The sequence below is a fragment of the Silene latifolia genome, unplaced genomic scaffold (assembly GCF_048544455.1).
Source record: "Silene latifolia isolate original U9 population unplaced genomic scaffold, ASM4854445v1 scaffold_374, whole genome shotgun sequence".
In the NCBI taxonomy this organism is placed as follows: domain Eukaryota; kingdom Viridiplantae; phylum Streptophyta; class Magnoliopsida; order Caryophyllales; family Caryophyllaceae; genus Silene; species Silene latifolia.
This window is the reverse complement of record NW_027413302.1, coordinates 94,163-105,310: the sequence shown is the minus strand read 5'-3', so window position 1 is coordinate 105,310 and position 11,148 is coordinate 94,163.

Below are 11,148 nucleotides of genomic sequence, written 5' to 3'. Positions count from 1 at the left end.
GGAGGAGCAAAGGGAACAATTGTTTAACTCTCGTTGTAAGGTAAACAATCAGCTTTGCAATCTTATTGTTGATAGCGGTTCTTGCACTAATGTCGTATCTAGGGAACTTGTTGACAATCTGAAATTACCTACGAAAAATCACCCTAAACCGTATAAATTGCATTGGCTTGATGGGAATAACGGGATCTTAGTTAAGAAACAGGCCTTAGTTTCTTTGAAATTAGGACCGTATGAAGATGAAATATTATGTGACGTGATTCCAATGAATACTTATCATATATTGTTGGGAAGGCCATGGCAATTTGATCGTAGGGTTGAGCATGATGGCAGGGGTAATGTTTATATCGTGACTAAAGGAAAAGCTAAATATCATCTTAAACCATTGTCACCGAGTAAACGAAATAAACCCGCTGCAAAAGAGAGCTTGTTGTTAGATGCTAGTGCAATAGAGGAGGTCCTTGCTTAAGGAGAACGAGCATATGTGCTGGTTGTCTGAGACTTGGAATCCGTTGGTGAGAGTAACCGCCAAGGAGTGCAGGGGTTACTTGACGAATTCATGGATGTGTTTCCCAAGGAGTTACCATATGGGTTACCTCCATTGCGGGGAATTGAACATCGCATTGACTTGATTCCCGGAGCTGCTTTGCCTAATAAACCAGCTTATCGATGTAATCCCGAGGAAGCTAAAGAATTAAAAAGGCAAGTACAGGAACTAATTGATCGAGGGTATGTGCAAGAAAGCTTGAGTCCATATGCGGTATACAGCGTTATTAGTGCCAAAAAGGAGGAACTTGGCGAATGTGTATTGACGATGGGGCGGTGAATAACATTACAATAAAATACCGCTTCCCTATGCCAAGGCTTGATGATATGTTGGACGAACTTTCTGGTTCGTGTGTTTTCTCCAAACTTGATTTACGGAGTGGTTATCATCAGATGAGGATTCGAGAGGGAGATGAATGGAAGACGGCATTCAAAACGAAACAGGGGTTATACGAATGGCTCGTCATGCCATTTAGGCTGTGTAACGCTCCTAGCTCGTTTATGAGGCTTATGAATGAAGTGTTAAGACCTTTCCTTAACAAGTTCGTGGTTGTATATCTCGATGACATTCTTATTTATAGCAAGAATGAAGAAGAGCACAAGCAACATCTTAGAGCTGTATTCGAAGTTATACGAAAACAGAAAATATTTGGCAAGCTTGAGAAGTGCACGTTTATGGTGCCGAGTGTGGTGTTTCTTGGCTATATTGTTGGTAAAGATGGTGTGAGTATGGACCCATCTAAGATCGACGCAATTCGGGCCTGGCGGTTCCTAAATCGACTACGAGTGCGAAGTTTCCATGGATTAGCATCATTCTATAGACGATTAATTCAAGGGTTCGATTCCATCATGGCCCCAATTACTGAACCCGACCAAAAAGGAGAGTTCGTGTGGACTACTAGCGCCCAAAAGGCGTTTGAAGAAGTAAAGAGTAAGTTGTGTTCCGGCCCTATTTTAGCACTTCCTGATTTCGACAAGTTGTTTGAGGTCGAATGTGATGCGAGTGGCGTTGGAATTGGTGCTGTATTGGTACAAGAAAAAAGGCCAATTGCATATTTCAGTGAGAAGCTAGGTGGAGCAAGGTTGAACTACTCAACTTACGATAAAGAATTCTATGCCATTGTAAGAGCATTAGACCATTGGAGTCACTATTTGCGACCGAAGCCGTTTGTGTTACATTCTGATCACGAGGCTCTTAAGCATATATATGGGCAGCAAAAGTTAAATCAAAGGCATGCTAAATGGGTCGAGTTTCTGCAATCTTTTACTTTCTCATCAAAGTATAAGACGGGAAGTTCGAATGTTGTAGCTGATGCACTTTCTAGGAGGCATTGTTTGTTGGTTGAGCTCGATGCAAGATTGTTGGGTTTCGAGCATATTAAGGAGCTGTACAAGGCTGATCCGTCTTTTGCTAAAGAATTGATTGAGCCTACTGGAGCTTATACATTGCAAGATGGATTTTTATTCAAGGGAAATCGACTTTGCATTCCACAAAGTTCGATTCGGGAATTACTTGTTCGCGAAACTCATGAAGGAGCAATAGCTGGTCACTTTGGTTCTAATAAAATTTACGACATTGTAAGTGAACATTTTTATTGGCCAAAGATGATTAAGGATGTTCAAGAAATCGTGGCTAAGTGTGTCGTGTGTCAAAAAGCGAAGATTTCATTTGCTAAAAAAGTCACACGCCATTACCGGTTCAAAACGACCTTGGAGCGAGGTGAGTATGGATTTTATACTCGGATTGCCTAGAACGCAGCGAGGTAAAGACTCTATAATGGTGGTTGTTGATCGGTTTTCGAAGATGGCTCATTTCATTCCTTGTCATAAAACCGATGATGCTACTAATGTTGCTGATTTGTATTACAAAGAGGTGGTTCGTTTACATGGGATTCCACTTACCATTGTATCGGATCGAGATGTAAAGTTTCTTAGTTATTTCCGGAAAACGTTATGGCGTTTGATGGGAACTAAGTTACTTTTCAGTACTTCTCACCATCCACAAACAGATGGTCAGACAGAAGTAACTAATCGCACTCTTGGAAGTTGTTGAGAGGATTAGTTAGCAAAAGCACGAAGGATTGGGATGTTAAACTCGCGCATGCCGAGTTTGCGTACAATCGAACTCCATCTGTTACTACTGGGAGAGCCCCATTCGAAATTGTGTACAGAGTCAATCCATTTCTGCCTATTGACTTGGTTCCAATCCCAAAGAAAGATCTCATGAGTTTCGAAGCAAAAGATAGACAAGCGACATTTCTTCGTACTTGTGAGCAGGTGAGAGCTCAGATTGAGAAGGCAAATGCAAAGTATAAGGAGAAAGCAAATAAGCATCGCAAACAGCCCGTGTTTAAGGTAGGAGATCTTGTGTGGCTACACTTGAGGAAAGAAAGATTTCCATCGAAGCGGAAGAATAAGCTTATGCCGAGAGCTGATGGTCCGTTCAAGGTTTTGGAATGTTATGGTTCAAATGCCTATAAACTTGAGTTACCAAGCGATTATGGAGGTGTGAGTGCTACTTTCAACGTGGGAGACCTGTCGCCGTATCTGGATGACGACAATTTGAGGCCAAATTTTCAAAAAGAAGGAGAGAATGATGCGGGAGCATTGCTTGATAGTGAACATGAAGTTCTTATTAGTCGAAATGTGTCCCAAATCATAGAGGGATTCAAGTTTGGCTCGAGTTGTGTGACGATGTTGAAGTGGGCTGGTACCGAAGAGGCGTAGGCTGAAAACACGGTTACTAAATAACCGAATGTCGGGCTTGTGTTCGGATATTGGTAGCTGATGTTAGATTTTATTAGTTATTAATTTTTCTGCAAATAAAAGATATTATTCTTAGCTTATTATCTAAGATAAGAGATAATATCAGATTTTATTTAGTTATTTGATTCGTATCTTTTTCCCCAAGATAGCTTGGAGGAGGAGTTAGTATAAATAGGGCCTCTTGTAAACCCTATTTTTCCAGATTATGAGGTTTAATAAAAGTTTACATTTGTGAGCTAACCCTAATTAATCTTGCGAGGTTGTTAGTTTTCTTTCTTCCTTGCGAGGCTGAAAGTTATAGTAGATTGAGCTATAACCTTACGAGGTTAGAACGAGATCCACTATCCTATCCGGTTACTTTGTTCCAATTCACGCATATCATTCAATCCAAATCTTCGTTCCTATTCCATTACACGAAAATCCACATACAAAAATCAGGTTTTATCTTAAGTTTTAAGATTTTCAATTCGTTAAAGTTATAGCTCCTGCTGTAACTTTACAAACCATAATTCGTTCGTTCAAAACCTACGAATTTTATATCAATACTTCTTGTCGCGATCTTGAGCCAGACGCTCCTACGCCACTTCCGACCTAATCACCAATGGTCTCTCTCGTGGTCTCGCTTTGCCATTGTTGCCAACCACCATCTCGACGGCAGGAGAAGTCTTTGGTCTCTTCGAAGGATGAACAACTCGAAACCCGGCTTCTTCCTCTCCCTCAGTCAGATGCTTCTCCTTCTCCTTCTCCACCTCGCGAACCTTGTAGTCAACAGGTGCACGCTTCCTCAGTCTCTCGCGTTCCTCCTGGAGTAGCGACTTTCCTCCACCGCATATAGGAATCGACACCCATAGAGCACTGACAGAAGAATTAAAGAACCAAATGTTCCTCTGAGCCCATTTGATGGCCCACTCTCTTCGACTCTCCGTAGTAAGCGCCACGGCAGTCTGCAGGACAGTGTCAAGCTTCGGGATCATCTGCTTCAATCCAACCTGCCTCATCAACCTCTCCGGGAAGATGCATATCATAAACTCCAAGCCGGAATGCGAACGGCTCGGGTAGGATCCGGGAAGATACTCGATGTGATTTGAGATGCCACCATGGTACGATCCATCTAATTAAAGGGCCATCTTCACTTTTCAACTTGTTTTCCCAGTAGTTGCACACTCGAGTGAAGTCCACCATGTAAAGCCTGGTCCTCATTGCAATCGAACGAGCATGGTAAGCAGTAACATAAACTGGGGGCTCGATCAATCGAAGATGCTCCATAAGCCAGACCTACCAAAAGCGGGTATTAGAAAACAAAAACGAAAAACAAAAAACGAAAAACAAAAAAAATGAAACAAAGAAAAAAAAAAATATATTCTTTTACCTACAAAATAATGGGACTTCCCAGATAAGGTAGGTCGCGATTGGCTTTCCTGTTATCTAAGCCCTATAGGATCTCTCCTAAACACAGACAAGCTGGGCTCCTGCGCAGCTCCATTTGCTCAATCAGGCTCAAAAGACGAGGGTTGCCCCTCATTTCCTCATCAACGTGCCCTTGAAGGACATATACATGCAACAGGCAAAACCCGAATGCCCTTCGTCTTGCAACATAAGAAACAGTAGGATCAGCTTTATTGATGAAGCGATCGATGAAATCCAACATTCGCACTCCTTTAGAAGTCACAAGACGGTCAACATCAACTCTGGCCAATCCAAGCAAGTCTCTAAACTTATTCTTATACCCTTGAGAAGTGGAGGGAATAGCAGGCAAATGTTCCGGATCCCAACCACCAATCGCAGCAATCTCCTCAGGAAATGGGCAAATATCGCCTCCAGGAAAGGCAAATACGTGATGATTCGGGTCCCAATAGTCAAGACAAGCATCGAGAAACGGTTTGACTACCTTGATCAACTTCAAGCTCAAAAGTGCTCCAAAATTATAAGCACCCATGTCATACTTCTCCACACTAGAGAACTCATTTGTCCATTCTTTTAGACAAATTTCAAGAGTATTCATGATGTAGGCTTATTTTGGGAGTTTTGTGTAATAAGACGAAGAAAGACGGAAGAATTATGTGAACAAAACCTCCTTCGACGTCTCTATTTATACTAAAAGCCGTTTCCTAAAATCCGTCAGAACGGACGCACTGGGGAACATGCGCAGCAGGTGCTGCGTCTCTTCGAAGGGACGCAGCTCTTGCTGCGCCTCTTCCTCATCTGTTTTTCTGTGATTTTACGCGTTGGATCTTTCCTAAATTCCTCAACAAATAATTTCATATTCATACGGGTTATTATTTTGGTAAATGCGTCAAGTTACCATATTTCGTGTTTCCTAATTTCGCGGGCACGCATCTCGAGACGATATCGACATTGTCGTCATTTTAGCACACTTATACATTCCTTTTAAATTTTCTTTTTGGGGAATCATTTCACCAATTTAATTTCATTTATTCTTTTTTACATTTTGGTATTTAATTTCATTATATCATTTTTCGAACTTTACCTCTTTTTCCTTTTGGGGAAATCATCTCACACTCCACTTCAAACTTATATGTTTTTATTTTTTTTCTTTTTTAGGGGGTAACCCTCCCTACCGTCCGGTCATTTCCGACCAAATTTTTGCATTTTTGCCATTTCCGACCAAATTTTTGAATTTCAGGTCATACTTTTTTGCATTTTCGAGTCATTGTTTTACGGTAATTTAGGCCATATGTACAAATATATGTTCTGTGTGATTTCTGTGTAAATTTCGGCAGCATGACGGCGTAAACCGTCATCTACAAAACCTGTTCAAACATCTAACCTGCAGGTACAAACAAAGCAACCCAAAGAAGAAAAAAGCACCGAGGCCGTCATATATACGATCAAAAAGGGATATGAACACACCAAACTGGGGGCTCGAGCCCCAAAACAAAATCCAAATGTCCGAAAATGTACAAATCTACAAAAATACAGCTAAAAACAGAAACAACAAGAAAGCTACTGCTCGTCGACGTCTAGCTCAGCAACTCTCGCCTCGAGAGCAGCAACCTCGGCGTCACGAACCTCGAGCTCCCTCAGCAGGCGAGTCGTCTCCTCTCGGGACTGAGCAAGCTCTCGCTCCAGCTCGCGCTCCCTCTGCAAATGACAAAACTGACTCATGTCAATCATTTCAAACATAAAGGAAAATTAAAAAACTCAAAAATAAAGTAAACGGAAGGTTCATACCTGACGTCCTCGGCCACCAGCAAGTGCCTCGACGGCAGTAGCCCGCAGCCGGTAGGCTACCCTCTACAAAGCCACGAACCGGGATGGCGCAACCTGCATTTCAAAAGGAAAATGTTTAGCAATTGAGCAAACTCGAGCAAATGTGTTCTTACACGAAAACTATATAGACTAGAAGACTCACCCTCTGGATCATATGCTGCCAATCGTCCAGGCCAGCATCTCTCACTGCCACGTCAAAGTCACGTAGCTCGGAGATCGTCGTCATCCCCGTCGTGTCGGTGTACTCAAGGGTCTCGGGGTACTCTGGGGGCTCGATGCCCGCCGCCTCGACCTCTTGGAAAGTCAGATGACTTCCGTTAACCGATGATCTTTCATCGTATGCTCAAAAAATCAAGAATGAAAGAGGGCAAAGCACTTACCGCAACCGGTCAGTACGCCAACCTCCCGTAGAGGAACGCCGAGTAGTCCTCACCGGGAAGGAGAAGGGCGTCGCCAGCGACGCCTGCCAGGTCAGCCTCCCTCTCAGCCTCAGAAGGCTCCCTAAACATCGTCTGAGGAGGATCGATGGGAACCGTCAATACATCCCGATAGCACTGACGAGCCAAGCGCTCACCCTAGTACCACACAGGACCCATCGACGTCCTCAGCAGCAGCCAACTCGAGCTCCTAGGTCAAAGGACCTCGGCCACGAAAGAAGGAGCGCAAGCGTACTCCTCCCAAGGCCTAGGCACCCACTAGAAAAGCAAACGAAGGGTCATTCTTATGATCAGTTCTAAAAGTAGAAGAAAGAAAACACAGTCAAAGGTAAGGTGAAATACTCACATCGTCCAGCTGAAGAGCGTTCACCTCCTGCCGACAGACGTCATGGAAGGAACGCCGACTCCTCGTGCGGCACATCACCCAATCCCTCACGACGGGATAGGCCTTCTCCACCGGCTCCATCCTCTTAGGCGCGAGGCCCGGAAAGTAGGAGTACACCCACGCCTGTAAATCAAGATAATCAGCAACGATCTTTCGTGACTTGATAAGAAAAAGAAATGATCTTTCATGAAAAAAAAAGTGAAGGTTCATACCTCCAATAGCAGTCCAGGGCCGACAGCAGCAGGAGAAGTTCCCTTGTCCATCAGCTCCGGACGAACCATGGCCCTTATGAAGCGGATGAGGACCGCAAAACCAGCAGTGACCCAGTCCCAACGGCCTAGGGAACTCAGGTCAGAAAGAAAGGGAAGAAGCTTCGTAGAAAGCCTCTCTCCCCTGTCTCCGAGGTAAATCGAAGACAAGAACCACCAGAGCCACAAGCGGACTCTCTACTCTGCAGTGCAGGGAGGAGGAGCCGTCTCCCTCCCCTCGATCACCACCAACGCCAGGGTCTTCCCAGCGAAGTAGTCCCGCACGTAAGAACTAGGCACCAAGCCAGGTACCGCAGTCGCCTTCGGCGCCAAGTTCCAGCCAATCAACCTCATGGCCTCCGCCGAGTCAACCCTCATGGCCGTCTCTGGCCACTCCACCACCTCAGTCCCACATGGCATACCAGAAATCATGCCGTAGTCCTCCAAAGTGACCCCCACCTCACCAAAAGGCATGTGAAACGTGGAGGTCGTGTCCCAAAACCGGTCTAAGAATGCTCGAACGAGACTGAGGTTAGCCCGAAGCTTCCTCCTCGCAATATCCCTCCAAGCCTGCACCAAGGTGTGCACAGCGGGCCGCCCACGGGGGCGCTTGGTGAAGGTCGGGAAACAAGCGTTTGCATTTTCTAAGGAGTCGCCACCAATTTTTATGGGAAATTGGAACCGTTCGAATACCTCGTGTCATGTCAAGACACAAAGTAGTGACATGAACACTAAGCAATCGTTACCCTTAGCATTCTATGTCTAGAATGACTCTCGTGGATGCCAATGAACACGGGTGCTCACGGAGATCTGGAGTAAGGGGTGAGGGTACGTATTAGGAAGCTCTTTTGATCGAACACCTAATCCCGCCCGCCTCGATAGCGGCCTCTACTAATGATTAGGGAAGTTATTCGTACTTGATATATCGTCGGCTATATGCATGCAATGCAACATCCATAGATTAATCCTAACATGTGAAGATTAACTAAGTCGGTGAGACAAGTAGTTAGCATACAATTGGGTCAAAGTAGGAATTTAATATTGATTTACATGTGAAAACATACAAACAATAAAAGGAACACAATAATTATAAATTACAATAATGAAAATTACAATAATGAAAATTACATTAATTACAACGGAATAGGCGATTTATGTCGAAAATACCTTTAAAACGGATAATTTGAGAAAAAGAATAAAAGAATAAATTACGAACAAGTCGAAGCGATAATACGGATACTAGTTAGTTAATACGTATGCTAACTAAACTAGGTCAAGGCAGAAACAGAGTTCAGGGACAGAAATCACCCAGAACAGCTCAACAGAGATCGCCCTGCGACGGCGCAGCGCAGCGATTCTTTGCGTCTGTTCCAAGGGTGAGTTCTGGCAGTGAAGCCGGAACTGCAAATCGTTAATGTTAATTGGTAATTTTATGGATCGATTAAATTATTTGACTCGGATGGAAGTGATTAACAGGTTAATTACATGTGAATGATGGTCATAAAAGCGATAAACATGGATGAGACGGATGCAAACGAATTATTTACATGAAATTATGATGGAAACATTAATGAGTCCTCTGTTGAAATAAGTCAATTAGGCTAAATATGACGGATATACAACGAATATGCGAATAAGCAGATGAAAACTATATCGATGACGAATTCCAGAAACTCAATATGATTAAATTGAATCTCTAAAATCCGGGTTTGAATTTAATGACGAAAACCCGCAAATATTGATTATTTGGGATTAAAGTCGGATTTATGATGATGAATGAAACATATTAATGAATGATGAATTATGTGATACAATATACATGTGAATATTAAACTATTGTGATGAAGAATTAAAGACAAACATATGAAAACAAATAAGAAAGACGGAATAACAGAGGACGAAGAAGAAGAAAAGAAGCAGGAACTGCGGCAGCCTCACGAAGAGGCGCAGCAGGAACTGCGCTCCTTCGAAGAGGCGCAGCAGTTGCTGCGTCTTTTCTCGACGCCTGTCTCTCGGAAATCCGCAAAAACGAGTTTTAAAGCACGTTTTAGAAATCGGTTTTAATGGTGTATTCGACATAAATCTTACAATGGTGATACGATAAATAAAATACAACAAATAAAAAAAGGAATTGTACACCCTCAGACTTACATGTTGACGAAACGAGATGAACTAAGATATCGACTAGTGATGCTCGACGCGAATGCAAAGAGAGTGCCCTCGTAAGAGGAAAACGATTGATTGATTGATTAATTAGATTGATTATTGTGTAGTTGGTCAAATTGGTCGGTCATGCAACGGAGAGGCTGGTACCCGGAAAGATCCGAGCTTACGTGGTCGGAAGTCCAAGCACGTAGGCGCCAATAAGTAAGAACAAAGTCTAGAATGCAAAGGGAGAAGAGAAGGGCGGACACTCGCGTGAGAAATATGAGGAGCGAAGGCTCCTATTTATACTAATCACGTGAAGGAATAGGGTTTCGGAGACTCTTTGGAAGTGAATCTCGGAAAGATATGAAAAAGATACGTGAAACATGCAAAGAAGGGCACTGGGAAGAGGCGCGGCGACCATCTGCGTCCCTTGGAAGAGGCGCAAAGACTGCTGCGTCTATTCCCAGGAGGTTTCCTCCTGCTGAAGAAAGATTTCCGCGTTTGAGTTATGGTAGGACGGAAATAATTCGATTATCTTATGAATATTACGGGATATTATTTGCCAAAAGATAGAATTTGTGAAATATGGAATAGAAATATCCGAACATTCCGAATATTCCGACTCGGATTTAACAACGATTATCGAAGATGGAGACGGTTTTTGACCCGGACTCCGAATGTACTCTAATTACTGCCAAAACGACCGTATTAGGACGTAGATGACAACTAAGAGGTTGACATTAATATTTGAGCAATCACTTGACGATAATCTTACGAACTGTCACAAATCGTTCCGCGAATCAAACATGCGGCCCAATCATCACCGGGTGGTTTGCGGGAGGTGCGAAATGAGGTATCTCTGAGCCCCCACTTTGACCGAGGCTTGGACAAGGCGAAAGTCAAAGTATAGCCATCAGGTCAATCGAAGATTACAACCCGACGACTATGGCGACGCGAGGCGCTCTCAAGGGGTCTCGAGCCAAGGACCTGTCGTCGGGAACATTTTAGAGTCTGTCGACTATCGGGAGGGTCGTTTAAAGTCCATTAGACTACGTAAGGAAGCTTGCCACCATAAGAAGAAACCATACCCGAGATACCCCTGGGTGAAGCGGATCAAGGCGCTTCGGCAAAACTCTTTGGCTCAAGATAACTTGGTGTCTCAAGGCATTAGGGGTCACAGAGGAACTTTGGTCGAACTCTGCGGGGAAACAAGAAATATTGAAAGCAGCAGGACGTCAGTAGAAACTGCTGGGGGAATCCGCTTGCGTCGGTCTCAAGCGAACTCTGGCAAAACTTGAGGTTGAATCTGCTTGCGTCGGTTTCAAGCAAACTCTTGCTGGGGAATATTTTGACGACTAGGAACATCTTGATCGTCGTGAGAGAAATCTTG